Here is a 27,873-nt window from a genome sequence, read left to right on the forward strand (position 1 = left end):
TGTAACTTTGTCAAAAATCAGTTGAGCATATGATGAGGGTTTATTTCTGGCTTCTCTGTTCTATTCTATTAATCTGTGTGTCTCAGTCTCCGCCAATATTACACATCTTGTTGGCTGTGTCTGTGTGTAAGCCTTAATAAGAGGTAGACTGATTCCTGCCACTTTATTCTCCTTTTTCTGGATTGTTTTAGCTATTCTAGAGTCTGTGACTTTCCATATAAATTTTAGAATAAGTTTTTCTGTGTCTATAGCCAACCTTAAAAAAAAAAAAGACATAAAAACCTGAAATAAAAATCTCAGTGAAAACAAAATGTGTTCAGCTAATTTTATAAAACCTGTTAGAGAGTAAGTAGATGGTATCTTAGTCTGCTCACGCTGCTATACACAATGCCCTAGACAGGGTGCTTTAAACCACAGGTATTTATTTTCTCACAATTTTGGAGACTGGAAGTGCAAGATCAAGGAGCCAGCAGGATTGCTGTCTTGTGAGAGCTCTCCTTGTGGGGCAAAAGGATGGCATTTTGCTGTGTGCTTATGTGGTCTCTCCTTGGTAGTACATGGAGGGGGAAAGCAAGCTCTCTGGTGTCTTTTTATAAGGATGTTAATCTTACGTGATCAGAGCCCCACCCTTAGGACCTCTTTTAATCTTAATTACTTCCTTCTAAACCCTATTTCCAAAAATAGCCACCCTGGGTCGTGGGGAAATGGGGTATGAATAGGCCTTCATTGTGTGAATTTGGGGAGGACACAGTCAGTCTGTAACAGACAGAATAATCAAAGATCTCTAGAAGATTTGTAATAATTGCTATCATTTTTATGTGGGCTAGGGACTCTCCTAACTGCTTTATAAGTAGTAACTCCTCTAATCCTTTTGATTCCACTAGGAAATTGGGCTAATATTATTACTTCCCTTTGTAAGTAAGGAAACTGAGGCTTGAGGACTCTAACTTGCTTAAGGTCACTGAGATGAAAATAGATAAAAAATAACTTTCTTCTGTATAGCACAGAGAACTGTATTCAATATCTTGTAGTAACCTATAGTGAAAAAGAATATGAAAAGGAATACATGTATGTATGTGTATGACTGAAACATTATTTTGTACACCAGAAACTGACACATTGTAAACTGACTATACTTCAATTAAAAAAAAGTTTTTTAAAAGGTCACTGAGATGAAAGGAGTTGTAAGCTTTAAGCTTTTAAACTCTCATACTGCCTCTCTGTAGCAAACGATTGGAAAGAGGAAGAGAGAAAATTTGGCTTCTATATTTATTTCAAATAATTTCTAAAATAGCCTAGGTTACTTTAAATGCAAATGCAAAACATGAAATATGGTGTGAAAATTGGACTTTTTTTTTTTAAGCCCACAACAATCCTACTTTTTAGTATTATGAGTAAAAATGCAAAATGACAAGGGAAACCTGGAGATTTGATGGGAGGCCATTTCTATAGGAGATCAACTAAGCAGGCTCATTTTTCTTTTACAGAGCCCAGAATAAACCAATAAGATTTCAGCACAACAAACTGAATTGAACAAGAGATGAAAGCTTGCCAAGGGCAACAAATAGATTTTTAATTTTTGTGTGTACAGCTTTCCTCTCCTTAGTGTCTCTCTGTGATGAATGAGGTGAACAACAGACCTTCTGTAAATTACAGACTCTGGATAAATTATGAGCACAGTAACAATGCATAAACCACAACATTCTTCTTTAGCGACAACTGCTTTGCTTTTATCCTGGGGGGGAATCTGGGCCATTTAGAGGCACATAGAGGCGCTGGAAATTGTAGCGTACATGAATTGGTGAGAAATTGAATTTAGAAGTTATTTATGTGTGTGAAATTTTCCTCCCTTTCCTTCATCTCTTGCAATTAACTTCTGTGTGGGAAGAATTAGCGATAGACTGAAAGTTTCTTGTGAATTTTTTTAAATAGTGGTTTTTCATTAAAAAAGCGACATGTTTGAATAACATGAAATTTGTCTTCCTGTCTAACTTGCATTTGATTATTTCTTACATTTTATTAATTATTTAGATTTTCTAATAACCAAATCATAAAAATAATTGTATTATAAAACATTTTTACAGATAATTCTTTTATTATAACTGATAATCACATTTTATGGGCTTGTTCTTTTTCCCTTCCTTATCTACATTGTTAAAAAAAAAAAAAGTGACTTAAACTGTAAGACCTCTACATTTGGTAGAGCACCTGACAAATACAATAGAAATGCATTCATAAAATGACATAATTTAGGACCGAAAATAACTGTGTAGATGCTATTCCAAATTTCTCATTATACATAGTTTTATTTTTTTAAAAAAGGAAAAGAGAAAGAAAACGTGGAAATCTTTTCGCAGCTCCCGCACTGGAGGCACACTGTATACATAATGCTTTATCCATGCCGTGAAAATCTATGCAGGGAAAAAAAAAGAACAAAAATTGTACTGAGTTAGAAAGCTGTTCATGCCATGCTAATAAATGACAACTGCTGTAACTTACAGGAAAAAAAATAGCAGAATGCCTTTACTACAAAATTTAAAAAGAAAATAACTCTAAATGTTAGTACTTACTTTTCTCACATATTTATATGTTCATATTTAAAATAACTATTAAATGTGTACACTTACACAGCAACCTGTTAGCAGCTTGTATTCCTGGGGAAGAAGAATGGAAGGAAGAGAGGAAGAGAAAGTGTAACTCCTTCTTTGAAAATTTTCTAGATTTATTACTAGTATAAGTGATTCAAAGAACAAAGATAGGGCAGATGGAGATAAGGTGGAGGGAAGGGAATTAAAGTTGGGCTCCTAAGGCAGCTTTGCCACATGGCAGGAGAGCCAGAAATGGGTGTGTCCTGGTTTCCTTGAATGAACTGCAGGTGCCTGTCCTGCGGATACTGCTCAGGTGGTCGCCATGGGAAGCTGTGGGATAAATTTAGCCTGAGCTAGTGTTCAGCTCCTAGAAACATCCCGTTTTATTTCCCACAGAAAACAGTGAGGCTGTCAAGTGAAAGTGTGTACTTCTTTGCCCTTTCACGAAATAAGCAGGAAAGTAAATGTCACCAGTTTGCCTTTCCTTAACATTTTCCTGGGTAATTGGGTACCCCTCATAGCGCTTCGAAGTCCCTGTCCTGTGCCCCTAAATTAGACTGATCCTTAAAGTCCTGCAGTTGAACAGGCTTCTGCCTCTGACCTTTTCTGCTTCTGTTGTAAATCCATTAGCATTAAAGTCTGCATGAAGGTACAATGAAATGTTGGTTTGCCAGTAATCACAATGCTTAATTAACATCTTTTTTCCTTTTGTAGATTTTTAAAACCCTCATAGATACTAGTTTTTGCAAATCTTTGATGGTAGTTGAGGAGGAACTTAAACTTAGAAATTAAGCTGCAGAAATTATACAGTAGACAAATGCTAACTATCAGTACTTTTTTCTAGGTTTAGTCAAGGTAGGGGACTGATTATATTGAATTAAAATTTCAGTGAGCTCTAATGTTTATTTCAAGGGTTGGCAAACAGTGGTCCACAGACCAAATCTGGCCAGTATATGATCTGGGAGCTGAGAATGTTTTAAAAAAAAATCAAAAGAAGACTAGTATTTTAAGGCATAAATACATAAAATGTGTAGGACATTCAGATATCAGTGTCCATAAATAAAGTTTTATTGGAGCACAATAATGCTCACTTATGCACAACTGTCTATGTTTGCTTTCATACCATCACTGAAAGCAGAGTTAAGTAGTTGGGACAGACACTGTATGACCCACAGAGCCTAAAATAATTACTGTCAGGCACTTTACAGGAAAAGTTTGTCACCCCTGATTTATAAGACTGTTTTACCCCAACGGTACTTGAAACTTACTCAAAAGTTATTTATTCCTCCTTTTCCCTGTTTTATCTGAGTAATGTCTCTGGACCATTAAATAAATGATTAGAAAATTTTCACACAATTCCAAAGTGAGAAAACATTCAGGAGTGTGTTTCATTTTTTGGTGGCTTGTTAGAGCCTTTTACTTCTTTAAGTAGGTATTGTCAGTGCGTGAGTTGTGGAGACCTATTCTTTCTTACCTATCTGTAGGATTTCCCCCACTTTCACATATGTTTTCTGCTTACTATTAATTATTTTTCCCTAAGAACTGTTTCATTTCCACCTTATTCTAAACATTAATGGCAAATATTTTGCCTATCCTCATCAAAGACGATTAATAGGATTGAGCAGAATAATTCCATGTTAGGCAGGAATGCTAACTTTTCACTCCTTCGTCCTACATTTTCCTCTATTCCTTGTTAAAGAAAAGCTTTGGAGCAAGCTTCAGCTTCTCTCTCAGTCTTCCCATTTCCCCTCCTTGACCCCTCTGTGCCTCGAGAGGAGTAATTGGTTGGTGAGTTTAGCGAACTTGAATGTGCTTGACTCCGCTGATTGGATCACCAGTGCCAGTCTTGTCTGCTCTCCTGTTACGTAATTCTCTTGGGTGGTATCTTTTGTTTTTGTAAAGAATACATAGAGTTGTCTGGGGATGAAATGTTAGGAAACTGGATTTAACCATGGTATCTCAGCCACATTCTCCCATCACATTTGTGTTTAGTAAAATTGATATTTTGATCTCCATCAGTCTGCCTTGGGTATCTCATTTTCAGTTTGATTCAGTCCTGGGAAGGGAAGAGGTAAGTATTGGTCATTGGTTTACCAGCCTCCAATAAAACATAAATGAATATTTGTCTTAATATCTTACATTTTCACAGTCAGAGATCCACACTATCAAGTATCATTTTGTATAGAAATTCTGAATTGCAAAGAATTTCATTACAAAATGTCAAAGGTAGAAGAGTTTCTAATGTGCCAAGGGTCCCCTCCTCCAATTTCCTCTGTCTCAGAAGGGGATTAAACTTCAAGAAAAGTCAATTCAACAAATTCTCATTGAGGATTCATTAGATGCAAGGCATCATGCTAAGGGATGCAGTAAATTAAAAGCAAAATAAACATTGTCATAAGCTACTCGCAATCTAATTGGAAAAGAGAGTAGTTTAAAAATTGCATTATAGTTATTATATAAGACACTATGATAAGTGCCACAGGAAAGAATAAAACAGAATTTGATAGCATATCAAAGGAAAGTGAGACCACATAGAATTAGCTGAATCAGGAAGGGTTTTATGGATGGGGTGTTCAGGTAAACAGAATTCAAGGTTTCGATGAGAAGAGAATGAAAGTTAGCGGATTTTGAAAAAAGAGCTGTATTACAGAAAGAAGAACATGTGTAAACATCTCTTTCCATATCAATTCTTTTCTAATTGACAATCACAAATATTTCAGCTGTAAACTCTAGTCTTTTGGCTGGAGTAACACTGTGCTTTTTCATTCTGTGCCCCCCTCCACTGTGCAGCTGTCTGTGCAGTGGGAAGTGATGTAGGCTCATTTCTCTATTCCATCTGTCCTTCAGGATGGCCAAAGTTCATGATAATTAAGTGACTGTGACTGTGTCTGTCCCAGGGATAGGGCATGACTATGGTCATAGACAAGGTTACATTTGGGGGAAAACATTAGGCTCCTAAACAGGATAATTAAAAGGAGCTGTTGATACATTATCCTGTAAATTTCAGCACATTGTACAGTGGACTTGGCTTCATTAAAATGGAGACTAGACTGAAATGAATTTTTTTTTTAATTGAAGTATAGTCAGTTATAATGTGTGAATCTCTGGTATACAGCAAAATGAATGATTCTTAAAGCCTCCCTACAGTCAATTTGAAGTGTAACTGAAAGCCAGGGTTTGCTCCACTGTGGGCTAAGGAATATTAACTTCCCTGGTTCTTGTTTTGTGTAAAGTTGCACTTTTCCACATCACCAGGAGGGTCAACCCTATTTTCTGAAGTGAGAAGTAGCTCAGTTAATCTCCCTCACGGTGTACTCTGGGACAGGCAAAGTGCTTTGTGAACACACATTTGATGCTACGTAACTGACAATCCCTCAATACTCCTTTGGGGCTCCTGCTATTCAGAGGAGCAGCCCACTAAATGCAAGCAAGTGTCAGATATTAACGTTGAATTAAAACTGCAGGTAAAAATGGGGACCCTGGCATATTCCTGTCCATGGGCTTGACAGGAAATTTATTTTGCTGTAGCTGAAAAGTAATTAACCTCCACTGTGAGAGAATTCTATTACTAGCAGCTATTCTGCCATGCAAAGTGCACTACATGGAAATGTTACAGGCTATCAAGCAGAAACAGCAGATTTGTCTGCATTTTAAACTGAATTTCCATTACCCTATTCTCTTTTCTTCTGTATCTCTCCTTCCCCACCACCTTCTCTCTTATTTTAACTGAAGCTGGAAATTGAGACACATGTGGAACTTGAAAAAAAGATTCAGAGGGAAAGAGTGCTTATAAGGATTTTCTAAGACTGATTTTTCTCTTCTGGTGTTTGGATTTTCTTTTAAAACAAATACTGTTCTTTGGCATGGTGGGAAAATGCAGCCCTGTGCAAAACATTCAACATGGATCATTTTACTCAGACATGTGCAAGGAAATTCTCATTTTCTACTCTTTGATATTATATATACGTACACAGGTACACACATAACCTCCATAAGGATAGATTTGAGGAGAAATACTGCCTGGAATCTATATATAGTCATTTCTGTTAAAACACTTGTTATGAAAATGCAAATTTATTCCAAAGCAATTGATATATTAGGGAATAATTTGAGCATAATGCAGATCTCGTGTTTGCTTACATCTGATTTTATCAGTGAAAAACACTAAGAAGACAGGCTGCCCTCAGCTGGACGAAGTCCCCTAGGAATACACCAAATGCAGGCATGCACCCACCTCAACTATCTGCCTGCTCCCTCAGCCCGTCACACGTGCTATGAGCCACACCCAGACACACCTTCTAGTGTACAACTCTCCTTCTGATTCTAGAATTCTCTCCTTTACCAACTCCACGCTAATTCACAAGCTCCAGCTCTTCCAACTGCAACCTCTTGTCATTTTCAAGGTAAAATGTCGTATTTGTTATAGTATTAATTTGTTTCTCAGTTATTTAACTGTTACTGTTCTTATGAGATCACTACTTTTCATGTGTCCCTGGTGAAGTTCTTTATGTGTTGTCCTCCTAAACTCATTTTCCTCTAAGCCCCGTGGTATTTGTGTTTTAACGCACGCTTTTGCATAGCAGTTTTAGGAACACATGCTGTGTTATAGCAGAACTGACTATACTTCCCTTTTTATTTTATTATTATGATTCATGTGTGTAACTCTTGTTTTGTCAATAATGAATGTTTCTGAGTTTGCTATGCATTTGTCAAATAGGTACAGCTGTGCAGTAAGCAGTTGTACTTTAAGCTAATTACAGCAGGATAAGGGGAATCTCTTCTCCTAGAAAGCAAGTGCTAGGGTGGTAAAAGCAAAACATGTTTTTAAGCCCATTACTGATTTTCAGAAGTAATACCAACAGTCATCATTCACGGAGGTCTTACCAGGTACTTGGCAGACTGCTGCACGCACCCTTTTGCACGGAGTCCCATGCCAACATGGGCAGGTGAACAAAGGTATCCCCTGTGTTTGACAAATGAGGATCAGACTTCATGAACCCAAGTAGCTTGTGGTGGTTTAGAATAGAACAGAGAACATGGAAGAAAAATGTAAAGTAAAAACTGGAGTTGTGCCGTCTGCAGTGTGTTTCTTGTTGATTTCAAATGTGTCAAAGGCTATTAGGATTTACACTTAGAGATTGTTAAGTCCAACTTTCTCATTTTAAAAATGAGGCAATTTAGATTCTGGGGATCTGTGCAACTTATTATAGGTCCCCCTGTCAGAGCTAGAATTTAGACCCAGGTTACCTGACTCAGTTCATTTCTCCAGGCCTTTACTGATGTGTTTTTAAATGTCAGGATGAAGGGAGGATTAGTTCCTGAGAAGCTGTGCGGTCTCATGACTGCCGTATTATAATTTAGCCAATGCTTTGTTTTCTTCCATTTCTTAAGTAAAATAACACACATAGTTATGAACTCCCTGCAGTAAAGAATAGAGTGAGGAGCAACTACATCCCATTTGTGTATTTCCAGAAAGAAGATGGGAAAAAAATCAGTCCCAAAATATCAGGTGTTTTTTCTTAGAACAACATCTAAATGTGGGGTATTGTATGGAAATTACCATTCATAACCTGCTATTCTGGAAATTGAGCTCTACAAACACGAAAGCCAACTTGTACACTTTTCCTTATGGAGGATAACACTGAGCTGCAGAGAGCAGAGAGTGTTGTATGTTCTCTCTGGGATCTGTCACTGTTCATAATTATTAAAGATGACAGATGGGATAAAAACATTTCTATGATTTAACCACTACAGGGAAGTCAAGATGGAAAACAAAATTGTCTCCCCCCCTTTTTTTGGTCTTGAAATAGCTAACTGGGCTGTGTACCTTCACTCTAGGAGAATGCCATGAACTGGTGGCAGTAGTTGTGGTTCCGTCTAATTTAGATGCCAAAAAAGTGAAGCATTCACTGAAAATTCCCTTCTTCACCTCCATTGCCTAACAGCCATGTGTGAGTGACAGCTGTGCATTAACAGTGTGCTGCCCTCCTCAGGAAGAGGTGGCTGATGGCCTGCTTCACATATTTAGTGACTTCGGCTTAATGCTGGGCTATAAGGAATCGGGGGTTTGTTTGTTTGTTTCTTTCTTTCTCTCTCTCTCTCTTTCTCTCTTTTCTTTCTCTCTTTCTTTCTTTTTTTTTTTTTTTTTTACAATTTGGCATCTTAAAGGGACAAACTTTAGGATTCCAGATGACTATTACTAATGAAAAATGTTTAAATACCTTTACAGTAATGTTATTTAATTAGAATATATTTGGGAGTTTTGCTTCTCTTTCTCTTAAAAAAAGTTTTTGAGAAGAAACAGTTGAAGTTTACAATCTACTAATGCAGAACTATTCAGAGCCTTTTATTCTCCTTTTACTAATCCTCTGTGCTGAGTGAGAAAGAGAAAAATTGATCTGTGTATTGGACCATATTGATCAATTTAATGGTTTCTGATTCAACACTCAAGCTTCTCTCCCACCCGGGTTGCAATCAGTAAGTTCTTTGTCAAAAGTTTACTTCAGGGGCATATGGAACAAGTTGGATTCAAAGTAATCTTATCAAAATTAGAGTTTGTACGTATAGGATGAACTAATGACAGTGTATTTGAAATAAATGGATCCTCAGCAGATTTTTTTTTCAAATGTTGACTTTTAATGATTTTAGTCCTGTAACATGGAGGAGCAATGTGGATACACTTCATCTTACACTGCACAACTTCACAGAGGAGATTAGCAACAGGGAGGGCAGGCCAGAGATCCAACTGTTTATGGATTTCTGGATCCAAAAACAGTGCTTTTGCTCTTGAAGAAGTAGGAGAAAGTTTATAGTGTCTCTCCCCAGTGCTGATGCGATAACAGTGAATAAGGCGGACCTGATCCCTGCCCTCCACATAGCTTCAATTTAGTGTTTCCTTTTCTAACAGGCTGACCAGGGGCACAAAGGTTGCAGTATCTTGCATACCTCTTAGTCATTGAGCTTGAGGCTGGTTTCACACACACACGCGTGCGCGCACACACACACACTCTCTCTCTCTCTCTCTCACGTACCTTCCTCCTTGATCTTTTCATCTTTCCACTGTTTAGCTTTTTTCTTAGAAACCCCTTATCTTTAAAAAAGTGAATTTCAGAAGTAGAAAACTTTAAGAGCACTTTTAATTGATTAAACTTGCAGGCAGAAGTCATTGCTGACGAGTGACAGAAAGTAAGGATGGGAGAATATGACATTTAAACGTTAAATCACACCAACAGGAGTTTGGAGAGGGATGTGAGAAGTTAATTCTCTTTAAGTTTGACTCATGACCACTGGCTTAGGCCTGGATAAAAATTGGAATTAATATATATATATAGATTGTGTTGACAAGTGCTGTGTAAAATTTCTAGTTATAAAATACTAAAATGCAAATATTCTAATTTTCAGGAGAAATTTTTCCATAAGAGTAGATAAACAAATCAGGAAGCATATCTGTTTTCAGCCAAGGTCTATATCAGGAGGAATGGGTGGGGACAGATTACACAGGAAGGTATCTAAGGAACAGTTTTTTATAGGGTACTCAGGATGAGTCCTTTTTTTTTTTACTCACCCCACCCCACCCCCTGGAATAAACGACAAATAGCAAGTCTTTTGTGAAAAATATGTCAGGAGAAAGAAGAAAGATGGGAACTCACATAAGAACATCTGTTCTGCAAAGCCATTTGAAAAATAACTGCGTATTAACGTGAAAGAAAATGTGCTCAGCATGAAACTAACCACAAGTAATGTGGTAGCGGGGAGGCAGGGAGAGTGACATAAGGAACTTGCACCCCACTGAGAGATAACTTCTGAGTGTCCGAATCCAAGTCATCCCTCAGCTAATATGAGAGGAAGTGGTAGCAGGCAGTATCCAGGCAAATTGCCCGTGAAGTGGCACAAGTTGCAATTGAATCAAGATCTAGAGATGCAAGAGCCATATTAAAACAAATGAGATTGCAAATAAAATCTTAGCTTTTTTTTGTTTTTAACTTTGGACGCCAGATATATTTAAAACATTGAGAAGGATCTTTTTTAAAAAATGGTTCACCTTTTTAAAGGTAGAGGTAGATATTCTGAATTATGAATATTCAATTGTGAATGTGCAGTTTTAAAGTTTATATTTTTAGACATCCCCTTTATTTCAGTTTCACATACTTCAGAGACAGCTTTGAACAATTAAAGAGTATAATCAAATGCTTTAAATTTTTTAAGATTCTGAAAATGCTTGATTTTTATATTTGGGATTATAAGAATATAACCAAATTTGCTACTGTTGCCAAAAGAGACATATTCAGAAAGTACCTTTCACCATCTCTTTTTAATTCATGATAGTTTTAAAATATCTTTAGCATACAATATACTTGGCGCATTGAAGGAAGTGAGAGAAGAGAAATACTAACTTAAGATGTTTTCACAAATATAGTCTCTTTAAAAACTGAGGGGAAAACAACAAAAAACAACCTATCTGAAGTTGACTGTTATTGCCTGGGGCTATTAATCTGTGCCACTCCCTCTCCCCTCAGAGAAAAGTCCTCAGAGAGAATGGCTTCCTCTTAAAGTTGGACACATAGAATGGGGCTACCAGGAGATTCCATGGTGTTGTATTCATGCTTAAATGTGTCTTCCTGGTTAAGTGTGTCATCTGCATAAGAATCCATTCAGGATTTCGTGGTTTCTGTTCTATTTCTTAAGCTGAGTGGTGGGTTAAAGTGTTTGCCTTTCTTATGCTTTAGTTTGTACGCATATGTTATATAAGCACTATGATGATACATGATTTGTGTAAGGACAAGCTATTTTTTAAATGTCTTCAGTCTTTAACATTCACTTATAAATATTGTTCTTTCTTCTTTCTCTGTATCCCCTGTCTCCTACATTCATTAATAAAGAGCTTTAAAGAAAAATAATTTAGAATGTGAAAATAGGCAGTATACAATCCTCACCCATGCTAACTTACATTCAGACTAATCTTTTCTTAATGTGCTTGTATTGATTGCATCTAAAGGCAAGAAAAATAAAATCTTCATTGCAGTTTACTTCATGAGTAAACCGTCAGAACCAGTGTAACGATTTTTGTAAGTCAGATGAATCTTACACATGACTAAACAAGACTATGAATTTCATGGCAATGAAAGAAAGAGAACATTTAAAGAACTGCAAGGCTTTGTTCATGGAAGTTATAAAAACAGGAACCTTTATTGTTAAGAGATTTTTATTGGTGGCTGGAACTCTGACTGTCTTCAGTGTGCCATTTTAGCAGATGGTGCTGACAGAACCGCCACTGTAGCTTGGGTCCCCTAGAAAACAACCTGAAGCCAAGGCATGTGTGACCTCATTACTGGAGAGGGAGGTGGAGGGAGGGAAACAGGGGAGGAGCAAGGCCAAATCAGTGATGAAGTATAGAGCAGACCATCATCACTACAGGCCACATTTTCCCAAGGTCACCTTCCCAGTAATTAGCATAGTCAAAAACAGACCCTGACATTCTGATTCCTGAAACCTTAGCCAAGTAAGAGCTTAACAAAGACTGCCTCTTACCATCCTTCTATCCCACCTCCTCTTCCTGCTTCTCCTCCTCCTCATTGTTATTTTATTTAAAATTAGAAAATGTAGTGTGTCACATAACGAGGTGGGTTAAATATATGGTAGTAAGTCCAACTCTTCTAGATTAGAAGACATGCTATTTCCTGTAGGTCAAAAAGTAAAGAGCATGGGTTTTAAAGTCAATTTCTCACACTTTTCAGCTTCCTAACCACCTGAACTTAAAGTCTAACCTTAATCCAGTAATTACAGCTTTCTGAGCCTCAGTTTCCTCACCTGAGCATAGTAGAGTTTGTCTGAGATTAGTTGGATGGATTAATGCCTACCTAGAGACCTTATGCTCAGTTAATTCTCTTCTCCTTCCTCCTCAGATCTATTTAGAAATAATCCAGAAGAACTGAGTAGGGATGTTTTGACTAGAGTGATCAAGCGTGATGAAATTCTTTTGTGGATAGTATTTGACCAGTATCCTGCTAAAGTGGATGATTCATCAAAATTATTCCTGCCAGTATATTCAGATACGCCAGAGTTAAAGCATTATATACTGGTTTTGAAAAATCTCAACAGTTACAAAAAATACATAAAATGATTTGGAATAATTTGTCCATTCAGAAACACTATAAATCAATATGGAAAGTGTGGGATACAAAAAAGAAAAAAATGTGATACTTGCTTTCAAACAACATTTAGGATAAAACAGAAATGGTGGATATCACATAAATTTTGCTGATTTTTCAATGTCCTGTAATATGGTATGCTATTTAATGTTTTAAGTCCTAGGCATACGGTGACAGTTAAGTCAAAATATTAACTGGTAAAAATCAATTTTATTGAAACAATAGAAAGACTTAAAAGTCTCTACTGTTATGCCTAAACATTGTTGCCATTTAACTGATATCCTTGGGGCCCTGGTGCAAGGTAAAGTTTATTTAAAATTTTCTATCATAGAGATTATTCTGGAGAGGGTCAAAGTTTAAGATACGCATCTATTGTATAAAAAGCAGTAAAGGGAACCATGCTATCAATACTAAAATAAACGTCACTTGAGTAATACCAGTTTTATTCTGAAATCTAGCTCTCAGTAAGAATTTAGTTTTCTGGTAATAGAACTGTTATTTAAAATAATATAAATTATAAGCCACAGTGCTTCCATACTAAAATACCCATGGAATATAATGTTTTATTATTGCAACTCAGGATTTTATTTGAAGCATTATGGAGAAAAATGAAAGGTGTTTGAACAAAGTTAGGAAGTTCAGAAGTATGTATTTATTCAACTTGATCCTTAGATTTCCCAGAGCATGAGAATGTATTTGTATTAACAGAAACTTGAAATTCACTTCAGGATTTTCACCATAGGGATATTCTTCATTTAAATTGAGGCAGTTCTCTCCTCTATGAGAGTGATCTGATGTCTACATTTTAAAACTTTTAATCTTTTTCTGCTTTTTTTTTTTAATTGAGGTATAGTCAGTTTACAGTGTTATGTCAGTTTCTGGTGTACAGCATCATGTTTCAGTCATACATATACATACATATATTCATTTTGATGTTTTTGACTCCATAAGAATTGTAAGTATTGCATTCTTAGTAATTTCATGTATGTCAATCTACTTTCTTTGCAGAGACACAAATCTGTCCTTAAGAATTTCCAAATTCCTTGGAACATAGGAGTTATTTCCCAGTCTCCTTTTTGAGCTTGTATTTTCTGCTCTGAAGAAAAGGGAAGAAATATAAAAACACTTTGAAAATATTTTGTGGGTGTAATGATGAAAAGTGATAATTTTCTTTGAAGGAATTTTAAAACGTAGTTCATCACCTTTATCGCTTCCTTCTTCTGTCACACATTCTTATTTCCCCCTTAGCTGCTATCCTGTTAGCTCTAAAGTGTTTGTTTGCAGGTAAATTTATTTCCCACTTTGTCTCAGAGGATATTTGGTTACTTGGTCATCTCTCCTTTAAGAAAGTTTTCTTTGCCGTTTTCTTCTTTTACTCTGTAGCACATCATATATTATTCCAAAGATATACTGAGGTAGCCCGGGTGAGATTTCTGGCCATCATACTGTAGAGATTTTTTAAATAACTAGAATCACTCTCTTTTAATTAAAAAATTTTAAAAATCTAATATTTATATGTTTTTAATGACATTTTTCCTATAGAAATTCAACATCCCAGCCCAGTAAGATCACAGGTGGCCTCTTTTTCGAAAAGGATTGTGCTGTGTTACCTCAACACTTACATGAAGAATGAAACTAATTTTGTTAACCTAATGCTTTCTACACAGAAGACCAAAAGTCAGGAATGGCTGAATATTTCCCTTTTCATTAAGATACTTTGGTGTTGAATACTAATAGTCAAAATCTTTTACCATTTGAAGTGTCATTTCAACACCAGCAGGAGTGCATTTTCGTAGATTGTTCTCTTAAAATTGCTAAAATAGTCTACTGGTTAAAAGAAGCTCAGCATCAAGTCATGGGTGACTCACTAATGCCCCTCCTCTGATTTGCATCACTAGTCAATTACCATATTCACCCTTCTGCCCAAGTGGGTGGGAGTCCAGCTTTTAACTAGAATTAAAGATGCAGTTCCTGCACCATAAGGCTCATTATCTGAGTCTGAAACACCTGCTGCAAGAGAATAAAAGGCGATCTTGTAACGGATCATTTAATAATTGAGTTAGACAGGAAAAAGCAAATGGTCTTTTGTTGGTACTTGATATCATCACTCATCTTCTCAAAGTGGCAGTGAACAAATAGGAGAATTTCTTGTTGAATGGAGAAGTATTTTATTAGTTTTGTTTTGATCCCAAGTACTTAGACCAGGTCTTCTTGGTTATATTCAGACAAGGGTTTCATGATTTATTTTCTTAAATGTTACTGTTGGGCTGACTTATCAACACTTGACACAGGGTTAGGCTGAGGTGAAGGAGATAAAGTGAATCCTGATTCAGACTCATCAGTAGCATTCGGAGGCATAGGCCCAAGTTCACATCTTCTTAGGGAACCCTGAGGCTTCATTAACCACAGTTAGTAGGTTACTTTGAAACTCTCAGATCAAAAGGGTAATTAGATATCCCCATGGTCCAATTGTAATATAATTGTTACACAGCTCTCCCTTTGAGCTGTAATCTGTATCTAAAATACTAGCTGATGACAGGCTCTGGCAGTAAGCAGAAGGGACACCTTTGGCATGCCAGAATTGAGAATCAGGCTTCAGGATGAATGGGGCTCAAATGGCTTCTACAGTTAAGTTGCTCTGAACATAGTGCAATTACATCAGTGCCCAACTGTGGTTCAGTCCTCAGCTAAAAATCCTCTTGTATTGACACAACTCAGCTTTAAAAGGGAAACTGGAAATAGTATGTAGGTTTGAGTGCTGCAGTAGATTAATCTGAAATAATTAAGAAAAATGTGGAGACTGGAAGAATAAGTGATCTTATTAAATGAAAATGAGTGAAAGAACAAGACTTAACAGAAACAAAAATAAAATAAAAATTTGGACTGTATTAGAGAAAGCATAGTATTTCTTCCGATGGTGGGATAACTCGAGTGTTGAGTTGGTAAAAACTTACGGGAAGTAGCTTATTCAGCTTCAGAAACTATATTATTGTTGTTGATTCTTAATTAGGTCAGGGTTTTTTTTTTAATTTTTTTGCAAATATTTTCTTTCTGTCTAAAATGCAATACTTAATAGCTCTAAACAGACGTATATAAAAAGTGGACTGATACTGGCATATCTCAAGGAAGATTTCAAATAAGTATGTTTATGAGTGTTCGTTGAGGATGGTTCATTAGTAAGGAAAAATAAGGGCAAAAAAGGCAGGAAAATTGTTTTAGTTACATCTTTTCTTCTAAGCAATGGCATTGGAAGAAGATGTTTAGTCAAAGCCTTGAACCCTGAAAGTCTCAGCTACATCCTCTTAGTGAGTGGGAGGCACCAGGCTCTGAGCCAGTTACACTGTGGTCATTACATACTTGAATCAGAGAACTACTCTCTTCATTCTGTTGGTTGTTTCAAGCTCACCAAGCCACCTCATAATAAATAGGATTCCTACTTCACTTGTCCTCAATGAGAGAATTTACATCAGACTAACACAAATGTTCAGTCCATCTGGCACCTTTTTTTTTTTTTAATTTAAGTATAGTCACAATGTGTCAATCTCTGGTGTACAGCATAATGCCCCAGTCATATATATATACATGTATATACATGCAAATATTCTTTTTCATTAAAGGTTATTATAAGATACTGAATATAGTTTTCTGTGCTATACAAAAGAAATTTGTTTTTTATCTATTTTTATGTATAGTAGTTAATATTTGCAAGTCTCAATCTCCCAAATTTATCCGTTACCACTTCCTTTCCCCCTGGTAACCATAAGACTGTTTACTATGTCTGTGAGTCTGTTTTTGTTTTGTAGATGAGTTTGTCAGTGTCTTCTTTTTTTTAGATTCCACATATGAGTGATATCATGTTATTTTTCTTTCTCTTTCTGGCTTACTTCACTTGGACTGATGATTTTCAGGTCTATCCATGTTGCTGCAAGTGGCATTATTTTATTCTTTTTATGGCTGAGTAGTATTCCATTGTATAAATATACCACAATTTCTTTATCCAGTCATCTGTCTATGGACATTTGGGTTGTTTCCATGTCTTGATTATTATATATAGTGCTGCTGTGGACATTGGGGTGCATGTATCTTTTCAAATTAGAGTTCCCTCTGGATATATGCCCAGGAGTGAGGATTGTTGGATCATATGTCACCTTTACTTCTCTTGAAATGAATTTATTGACAGTGGTTTTAAACAATTGGTTTCTTAGGAACTTTGTGAACACGAGTTAGCATCCACTCAAAAACACTAGCAAAATCGAGTGTTAAGCTTAGTAAGCTAAGAGCAAGACTTTTGGTAATGCTGAATTTACCCGTTGCTAGTTAGCCTCTTCCAGGACAGCATTGATATATACACAATTTTTTCTCATCAGAAATTGTGCAAACCAATAAAAAAATAAAGGATAATTTCCTATAGAATTAGAGGAGGTTTTGAGGGATATTTTTCATGGAGTTAATAGTTAAGGCATTCATAAATATAAATTTTTCGCTTTTGTGCATTTATTAGCAAACTTGAAAGTCGTGACTTTTGAAAATTGATAGTTTAGCTGAGGCATGCATTTAAATAGTGCCCTTTTGAAGCCATTTGTGCAGAATTTAGAAATTTTGAAAATGAACTGACTAAATGTCTGAAGTTTACATCTCAGTTCCTCTTTGTTATCCTCTATGGTGATATAATTCATCTTCTAAAGAATTTTATACATTTGAGAAAGATAACTGGGTACCATAGTGGTGAGGCTAACTGCTAGGGCTGATGATGAAATTGGAAACGTCTAAGATATTGCATAATATTCCATTTAGAATTTCTTTTATGAATATTTTCCCATGTCATTAAAATTGTTTTAGACAGATTTTTGTAGACCGTGTAATTTTTTTAGTATATGGATGTACCATATTTAATTCAACAATTCTCCTACATTAGGTTATCTTTACCTCATTTCTCACATTTATTATTTTAATAAGGCCCTATTTAAATGTAAAAAATATTTAGGTTACAAACAATTTTCTTAAAATATGTGAATCTTCTCCCTTGGGGAAGGGAGATGTTTTCAGGTTTCTGAAGATGTTTGCCAGATTACAGGTGGTGATGTATATTACAGTACATGAAGTTGAATTTGACTTGGCATACAGCCATGTCAGAAGTAAATTCTAAGAGACTCCACTGCGTATCATAATTCCCTTTTCCCATCTGGTATATGAACTAGAGCTCACTCAAACAAGCAAGATAATTATTAACTCTTTGAGATTCACTCAGAAACCCATAATATTCAGGAGGATTTAAAAGTGTTACTAACAATTACATGGCTTTCTTTTCAAGATTTTAGACAAGGGCTACTGTTCTATTTCTCTCTACTGATGAAGAGAGCATCTGGGATTGTTCAGACATTCTTTGATGCTGAGTATGAACAACATAAGGTTCTGTCACTGGAGCCTGATGAATACAGTTCCATTTCTAGTTCCTGAGATCTTTTTTCACCTTTCTTTTAAGATAAAGTATCCCGGTTGCAGATTATTTTGCCTTTTTCGTAAAGTAATAATAGTGCCTTTGATCTTGGCTTTGTATCTCAGGCTACTTTCCCAAGGTGCATTTTATCTCATTTTGTAAACATCTAGTGATAGTTATTGTCTTTCTTTTTCAGAGACTATCTCTGATGGACCAAAATCCTTTGTGTATGATAATACGGGAATTTGAAAAACATCATAATACTAGTACATAATTCTTATTTAGGGTATGGATTATCTTTGCTATCCAGAAAAATATATATACTTTTAAACATTTGGTTACCTTCTTGAAATAAGTGTTTTAATATAATACCTTTCACATTTTATATGTTGCTTTTTCACGAGGAATTAAAAGCAACTCTCAACATCATTTAATTAATTTTCATTATTATCTAGATCAGATCACTTTGACATAATTTTTAAAATATAGAGAATTAATTTTTAATTATGTAAAAAACATTTACTAGTTGACCTGTAACACACAAGGTTGACTTTTTTCCATCAAATGGAGAGTTTTTTTTCTGGTCATGATCATTTTTCTCACTTTTGCATTGCATTTGAAAGCACAGATTCTGACATTAGGCAGCCTCGGTTCTTCAAAGGACCAGTTGTTACGATCCTGAAGAAATTATACTTTTTGTATTGCTGTTTTCTCATCTGTAAAATGTGCATGATTATAATAACTACCCATGCAGTTGTTAAGATGATCAAAAGGACATGTAAATTAATTAGCATGGTCCTAGTCAAACAGATAGATGAAGTACAATTAATATTGTATTTACCAGAATTAAATTTTATAAATAGTGAAAACAGAGTATTTTATTCTATTATCAGCTTTCATTAAATATAAATAACTATGATTAGAAGATTTAATGTAGTACATATGATTATTACAATAATTATTTTAAGCATGTGCAAATATTCTTTAGTTTTGTGTTATGGTGCCAGAATGAAATGTAAAGACATTTCAAATTATAATATGCTGCAGATTTTCTTAATTTATACTGGTATGTGAGAAATAAGTTCCTTAAAATCCTAGCCCTGATTCTCTTCTCTAAATGGAATTGCCACCTAACAGATTCACTTGAACCTTTAGTTATCATTTAGAAACATGATCTGAATTAAGATTCTCTGTGTCATTTACTGGCCTAACTCTTGCTTCTCATAGAATTATCTCAATCAATACTAATTGAGGGCTCACAGTGTATATGGTTCTGGATGAGCTATTTTAATTTAAAAGGTAGAAATGCATTAAATACCAGTGGCATTTAGCTTAACTTGAAGTAGTTTTTGATAGTTAGATTTAATCAGAACAATTTCAGCTCTCTTTTTATGCATTTGGTCAAACTTTGCTTGATGATTTATTCATTCATTCATTCCAAAAACTATGATTAGTGTCATTATGAGTCAAGCACTGTGCTAATACCAGGGAACACAGGGACAGTTTTATCACAGCTCCTACCTTTCAGAGTCTCAAAATCTCATCATGGAATCAGTCAAGAAAACATTTATTTATACTGATTTTAGAAGTGAGTAAACTGTCTTTGGAGGATAAAAGAAAGAACATTTAACTCTGCCTGAAAAACCATAAAAGATTTGTAGGATAGAGTAGCTTTAAGAAAAATTAAGGGGCTTTATCTGTTTTTATACCACCAATTAATCCTATTAGAGAAAATTTGGAAAATTAAATTAAGGTGACAAAGTGATTCAAACGTCTTTGACTCCACCACTCAGGGGTAATTATTGCCAAAATATTGTTGAATATACTTGTCAGTGGGGAAAATGTGTGTGTGTTTGTATATATGTATATACATAATACACACCCACATACATTGTACCATACACAAATGTGTAACGTGTATATGTGTTTATTTATATACACTTATACATACACAGACACCTCATATAACACAATCATGGAAACAGACAATTATGCTCTGCTTGGTATTTAATACTTTGCATTCTTGCTTAAGTTTTTCTTGGTCACAGTTGCATATAAACAGATACTCACTTGAAGTGATTTTCTAATGAATGATTAGAATCCCATGATACAAATGCACTGTAATTTATTTAATTACTATGGGGAAATGTGAGAATCTTTTAATCCAGACACAATATGCCTTAATGGAAATCTAATAGAAATAGCATGGAGTTAGGTTTGGTCAAATATGTGCTTGAACCAAAACCAAGTGTTCATTGGGAAAGAACATACATTTCTGGGTAAAGGATACAGGATCAGAGAAAATGGCAATGATGCAAGCCATGTTAGAAGGCTTTAGAAACAAAACCCACACTGGTTTATGGTGGAATTACCCAGAATCTCAAATTACAGGCAAGTGGTATGTGTCACATCTCACATCTCTTCCCTCAGGTAGTTTAGCAGAAAGAATCAACTGAATCTTAAGAATCCATTTGAGAAACCTAATTTATAAATGTTCTGGCATTAAACTATCTTAGTGGTTTGTAAATACGGTAAGGTAACTTATCTAATCAGAGGAGAGTCTAGGTCACTTTCACTAAATTGTAAACATTTTGTTAATCTGGATAAAGAACGAGGAGGCAGTGACCATCTTCAAGGGAAGCAGCTCAAACAGTATAGCAAAGCTGTCATATACAATTGCCAGGAGTGTATTCCATATAAGCAAACAGTTCCAAAATTGTCCAAATGTATATGAAAAGACACTTCTCAGATTGTGATTGTGATTGTGTGAGTTATGAGGAAAGTGTCCCTTCTCTCAGATAGCTTTGGTTAAGTAGCAGTCAGAATGTCTGAATCTTCATTGAATTTTCTCACTAGTAAGTGAACTTCGACATCTTGATTTTCACTTTCCAAGAACATGATACTGAAATTTGTCTGCAGCTAGAAAGCCAGACCTGGATTCTTCTGGAATATTTAATCCTAATATCCACTTAAATTTAATTCAGACAGTTCTGTGCAAGGGTAATCTGCTTGACTGCTAGATTTTATTGCAGGTGGGTTTGGAGGAGAACTAATTTGGGTCCAGGATTAGGAGGATGTGTTAGAAGGAACAATTCTCTAGATTGCTGATTCTGATGTTAATAACCCAGCTGTTAGTAAAAGCTGCCAGCTGGGAACACAATGACCAAATTCCCTGCATATGTACTCTAATGATGAGTGAGTCATTTGACCACAACTAGCGTTCTTGGCTTCACTGACTGTTAAGGCTTGTAACCTCACTGCCTCAGCTTAAGACAGTGTAGAAATTTAACAAAATGGTTGCTATTAAAAACTCCACTCTGTATTTGCTACTTTGGGACATCCAAAATATAATTTGCCTTTGTGTTTTGTTTCATAAGAAATATACCTAAATTACACACAAAAAGTTTAAGTTGATTTCACTTCTCCCGCTATAGAAAATAAGGAAACGGTATGGTGATTTATAGACACCAGCCCCCAACTGAACCCCTACCCTGCTCTAAACAGAGATGCTTCATGAAGTCATTTGTATCAGATATAAAAAGGCCAACCTTTGAAATGATTATACTTTGTCTTATAAACTGTACCCTCTTATCACATGGCTATAAGGAACTAGATAGATAAAGATGTGAAATAAAGCTTCATCAGCAAGTAAAAATGAAGTGAAACAAAGGTAGTATTAATTCCTATGTTAGCACTCTTTCCATTTGTGGACAGATGAATTGTATTAAAGGGAATTTGGCGCAGTATGCTCACCTTTACTACACAGCTGATTTAATTGTGTTATGTACAGTCTTAAACTGTGTCTGTCAGACCTGGGTATCTCTATTTTTCCCAGTCTGGGATGATGAGATCTGTAGCTATACTGCCCCCTATTTTCCTGCTAACATGTTTTTCTTCATGTAGATAATATATAATATATACTTCTATTGAGAAGATATTTGAAATTAAACCACTAAAATCTGTGTAGATTTCAAACTTTGAATTCAATAGTCAATTTGTTTGTTCTTTCCTTTTTGAGGGGTGGGGCAAAAGAGAGAGACAACCTAGGTAATTAGAATAATTTTTCAACTTAATCAATATTATGTGAATAGTTTTCTCAATAGCCTATCTAAATCCTTATGAGCAAGATGTGAGCTAAACACTAAGTAGATCGACTTCTCAAATCTATTGATTTACATACAGAAAAAAAATAGAGAAATTTTATAGTCAGGCGTATTCTGTAAATTATCATCTATGTGCACAGCATGAAAACATTTCAGAGTTTCTCAGATTGATGGTGAGAAATGCCTCATTAAATAACATAGAGCCCCATGAAGTATTACAAAAACAGCATGGACAGGGATATAAAAAGCTATTCCTTAGATCCAGCAAAGATAAATTTCTGTGTAGAAACCAGGGAATTTGTGCAAAAACTGAAAACAGAATAGAAAACCACTTATTAAAGAAGATTTTTTAAAGTTTCTTTATATACACACAGTATTTCATTGTGTAAACTAGTCATCAGTCAATGGGATGTATGTAGCACAGTATGGCTAGCATACATTTCCTCTTGACTTTAAGTATGATATTTAGTCTAGGTTTTGGTTAGATGCCAGTTATCTAGCTAAAGAAGTTCTGTGATATTTTTATTTTTTCCTATAAGATTTTATTATTAGTGATTGGTCTTTTCTGTATCCTTTAAAATAATTAAGTGTATTTTCTCATTTATTCTGTTAAAAGCATGAATTGTTAAATTTTCTAAGTTTAAATAATCTTTGCAGTTCAAGGATTAAATTTTACTTGGCCATAAAACCTTTAAGTGTACATCTTGGATTTGATTTGCTAATATTTATATGAGATTTCTGCGACTATGACACAAGTGAATTTGGGTTATATGTTTTATTTTTTGCATCCTTGCCATGTCCTATTTGACATTAAAATATGATAAGTTTAATGAGCAAAGTTTAGAAGTCCTCAGATTCTGCCTAGATTTTGGACAAGTTGTTGAAGTGTTGGTAATATTAACCTATAAATCTTCAAATTCTTGTATTTCCAGGGGGAGGACTTTTAAAAACTATTGGTTAAAATTATAAAGAAGTTATAGATAATTGTGTGTTTCATATTTATTATTTAGTCAGTTTTGGAAGCTTATTTTCCATAAATAGTCATGGAAATAATTTATTTACATACTGTTATTCATGATTCTATTGGGATTTGTCGGTCACTGCAGTCTCTGTATTTAGATGCCATTTGAAATTTTGCTAGTTTCTCTATTGGTTAATTGATTCATTGCTATTTGAAGACTGAAAAATAATCACAAATATGTAGCTTGAGGAAGGACACCAGAATTTGATGTGCCACTGAACCAGCATTGAGTTTACCGTGTTTTTCTTCCAGTGTCCCCTGCACTGAGCTTAATGTTCTCAGATACAAGGAAATAAGAACTATGGTAGAGATAGCAAGCCTAGGGAGAAACCCTTTAGTTCTGGCCCAAGGAGTGGGAAAGGTAACTCAGAGAAAGTACAGGGAGAATCCTCTATTTTCTTTTTCATTCTTTTTCCTCTGTTGTTTTGCACCCCAGCCCCAGGGCAGTTTTATAGTGACAGCTGTGACAGCAGTAAGAGTGCTGCTGCTGTGATCCTGTGGGACCCCAAACTCTGAGGTGTGGAACTTTCTTCTCTGTGTGATGAAGCTGCAGTTCCAAGAGGGCGGGACAGAACCTCATTGCTTTTTTGTCTGTTTGTGACTCAGTTCTCCTGCCACTTGGCCTTGGGCATGACACAATTGTGGAAGAAAATGGTTTCTAGCCAGAGGAATTTCAGGAAAAACAAGGGGGAATAACAGAGAAACAGAAATTATCAGAATGATAGGATGATTTCAAAAAATGAGAGGCTCAGGAGAATGATCCATAAAGTTGTTAATGAACTCTTGGTATCACTCCAATTTACACATTCTCAATTAGGACTTGAACCTAATTTATATATTAAAGACATTAAGACTGAGCTAATGCACAGATGTGCAGATGTCAGATGAAACTGAGTGGTGCATACATAGGACAAATCTGAACAGCATCACAAAATCTATGAAAACTGAACTGATATTGGAACCACAGCACAGAGAAGGCAGGTTACAACTTGCAGCTTTTTGCCTATCAAGCCATTCTGACCTGCAGGTTGATTGCCCATCAAAGCAAAAAATTATCAACATTATCCATAAGATTTATACAAGATCTGAGGCTCATAATGTAACATTCAATAAACTAAAGTAGAAATTATCAAGACATGAAATGCACAAAGAATAATAAAATGAAAACTTTAAGGCTAGAAAACACAAAAATTTAGACTCAGGAATAGTGATGACCAAGGAAAGATTAAATGAGCTTGAATAGAAATCAATAAAAATTATCGAATCTGAATAGCAGAAGGAAACATATTTTAAAACTGAATAGAGCATCAGGACCTGTTTCATAACAAAAGGTCTAAGATTTGTTTCATGAATGTCCTAGAAGATGAGAAGATAAAATGAAAACCTAGAAAATATTAAAAATAAGTTTGGTGAATTTCCCAAGTTTTCAAAAGACACACTTAAAAATTCACCAAGCTGAGCAAACCCTTAGCCCAAACACAGCATAATTAAACTACTTAACAAGAAAAGGACATTGATATAGGCTTAACTCACTAACTAAAATTTAACAAAATTTGAAACTAACAAACGGAAGTTTAAAAATCTGTAATCTGTACATTACAAGGTATGCTTAAAATTATTCTTGGGTTTAAAGAAGAAATCAAATGAAAATTACAAACTGCCTTCAATAGAATTATAGTGGTAGTTCTAAGTATTAAAACCTACAGGAAGATGCCAAAGTAGTATTCTGAGGAATAAACTTCATTTGTTGAAATGGTTGCAAATAGTTGAACAAAAGCTACTACCCAAATTTAGTCAAACGCAATCCTCCAGACTGCCAAGACTGCCCAAGACTTTTAACTCCAACTGCAAGGAGTTAAATGTCTGCAAAGTTAGAGGGACGAACCCACACAAGACCACCCTGAAACCAACTACAATTTCAAGGGTTTCCCCCAAACACCCTCAGGTTCTGTAATTCACTAGAAAGACTCAGAAAACTCACTGAAAGGTAAGGTCAGTCCTACACTTAAAGAATAAAAGTATGGATTGTGTCTAACAAGGAAAATGTGCAAGTGAAGACACTTAGCACAGAAGTAATGTGCTAGGTCTGTGTTTTGGACCTTTGGATCTGTAACCACGAAGTATGGATTCCTGCCACGAAGGAGGCAAGAAGATATGTTGATTAGGGCCTGAACTAGTACAGATAAAACAGGAGTATTTACTTTCTTATTTCTAAATATGTGATGATATGTGAATATAGTTTATCTGAGTTAATTTCTCTGCTTTTAATATTAATTTTAGTTAATTATCCTGTATTTGCCTATTAGCATAATTTGATCTAATTGCATGTTTAATGTAAATGTCTCTAATCACATAATTTGTATGTGTTAATGACATAATTAGATGATGCACAATTATAGTTTTAATGATGTCATAAAATATTTATAAGGCATGGCTAAACATAAGCCTCCCACACAGCAGGGATATATACTTTTTGAGGTCAAAAACTGTGGGAACTGAAAAGGACCATATATTGTCTAGTTTAGTCCACTTATTTAACAAGTAGTATTTTACGAAAGAGTACAAAATGGGCATCTGGTAGCATCTTCCTAAAATCATTTTTCATCTCTATACACTAAGTGATACTCATTTTTTTTAAAAAAGGGAGTAGGACCTTCAAGGTATGCAGTAGTCTTATGAAAGCAGAGTAATTTCTTGGAATAAAAAAAATAGATTGATGCATGGGATGATCCTGAGGTCATTTATTTATTCATTCATTCATCTAACATTTATCAGAAATTCAGTTATTCTAGAACTTTAACTCAGGTTTGCTTGACTACAGAACATTAGTTCTGAAACAATATATTGACTTGCCTCTCATAAATAACACTGGGTTTACAGTAATAAAAGGGAAAATATACACGAACCACACAATACAATGCAGAGTGTTCTATAACAGAGCAAAGAACTAACTATTATATAAGATCATAGAAGAATGAATAATGAAATATGCTTTCAGGAACTTAGGAAAGTTTTATAAAGGGATGAGAAGTGAGTTACATCATAAAGGGGGAGCAGGAATTTCTAACAACTAAAGTAGAGCAGAAAGTCAGTTCTGTCAAGAGGTAGCAATTTTTCAAAGATAAATTATTATTACAAAGCTTGGTGTGCCTGAGTGCCAAATTAGGATTTGTGTGAAGAAAGTGATGATGTTGGACATTGGGGCTAGAGTGTAAGAGACAGTATTTACTGTACTAAAAGTTTGATTTCTGTTTTATAGACAATGAAAAATTGATATAGACGTTTTAATCTAGAGAGTTATGTGATAACTGTGTTTTAGAATGACAATTCTGGGGACAGTGTGAGAGTGGTTTTGAGGCACAACGTGAGTTACAAAGAAATGAGACAAAGTTTTTAATAATTAGTTTAAACAAAATAATGGGGGTAAACTAAGGCTATAGAAATGGAAATGAATATGTAAAATGTGTGCATATTCCAGTAATATTACAGTTATAATATCATACAGAGAGAGATCAAATATAATATCATAGACGTAGAATGAGATCAAATTACGACTTATTAGCACAAGGAATGGGGAATAATAATGGGAAAGAGCAGAGAAGAATCACTGTTACACTGGATAGATGGTCATGTCAATGACCAAACTAAGAAGCAGGGCAACAGAACACACTTGGGGATGAAGAGTGATTTCATTATGCATCTGTTGAAAATGTGGTCCAGGTAAGAGTCTATATCTGGTCAACCAGGATTTTTTGCATTTCAGTCATTTGAACATAATCTTCACAATTTTTGTCAAATCTTATCATCTGTACTGTAATTTGTTAAATGCATATCTTTAAATTGATTCACATTTTGATCTACATAACACTCATTTTAAAAAGACCTAGTACCTGTGCCATAAATGAAAACAAACACTCTCGATTGTCATGTGTGAAAGGTAACATTAAAATAATGCAATAGACCAAAAACACATTTAAAAATTTCAACTAATTATAAGCACAATTTATCATCATTCTAATAATCGACCAAAAAAGATTGTGTGCCTGAACATATTTTCCTCTATTGGAATAAAACTCTTTAAAAAGTGTTATTTTGCTTAGTCCTATTGAGTATAAAATGAAGATGGGGGATGTATAATCATGTAACAATTCTAATCCTTAGTCCTGAAATTCGCTGACACTGAGAAAGTATATTCATGTGTATATGGTGAGACATAAATTAGCCATACTGTAATTTAAATTTTCACTAAGGATTGGAGCTCTTCAAGCAGTAAGGAAAGAAGTGAGATGCAGCCTGGTGACTGCCTTCATTCTCTCCCCAGGAAAAGAGATTTCAGGAAACTTACTGTGAAATAATAAGAAATATATATTGTTCTCTTACCCAGTTCGTGAAGCACATGAGACTCTTGTAAATTGGGGTTCTAAAAGAACACTTTGTTCTAACATTTAGTCTTTGACCTCAGTTCCTGGCATGGAGCTCCTAAAACTTTTGCAGTTTCCTAAGTGGTATGAGCAGTAGGACCATCTTTTCTTCTAATATTTTTGGTTTTTGACCTGGGTTCCTGACACAGGGCTCA

The 27,873-nt window shown here is 35.1% G+C and overlaps 1 long non-coding RNA gene across 1 annotated transcript in view; it reads right to left on the bottom strand.

The window, feature by feature from the left end:
• Positions 1-2,214: 2,214 nt before the first annotated feature.
• Positions 2,215-27,873, bottom strand: part of LOC135321692 (uncharacterized) — a 62,333-nt gene continuing 36,674 nt past the window's right edge. Inside the window, exon 3 of the long non-coding RNA XR_010381675.1 lies at positions 2,215-2,411. This is a non-coding gene — a long non-coding RNA (uncharacterized LOC135321692). The remainder of the gene's footprint in view (positions 2,412-27,873) is intronic.

Source organism: Camelus dromedarius, chromosome 7 (genome assembly GCF_036321535.1).
Source record: "Camelus dromedarius isolate mCamDro1 chromosome 7, mCamDro1.pat, whole genome shotgun sequence".
In the NCBI taxonomy this organism is placed as follows: domain Eukaryota; kingdom Metazoa; phylum Chordata; class Mammalia; order Artiodactyla; family Camelidae; genus Camelus; species Camelus dromedarius.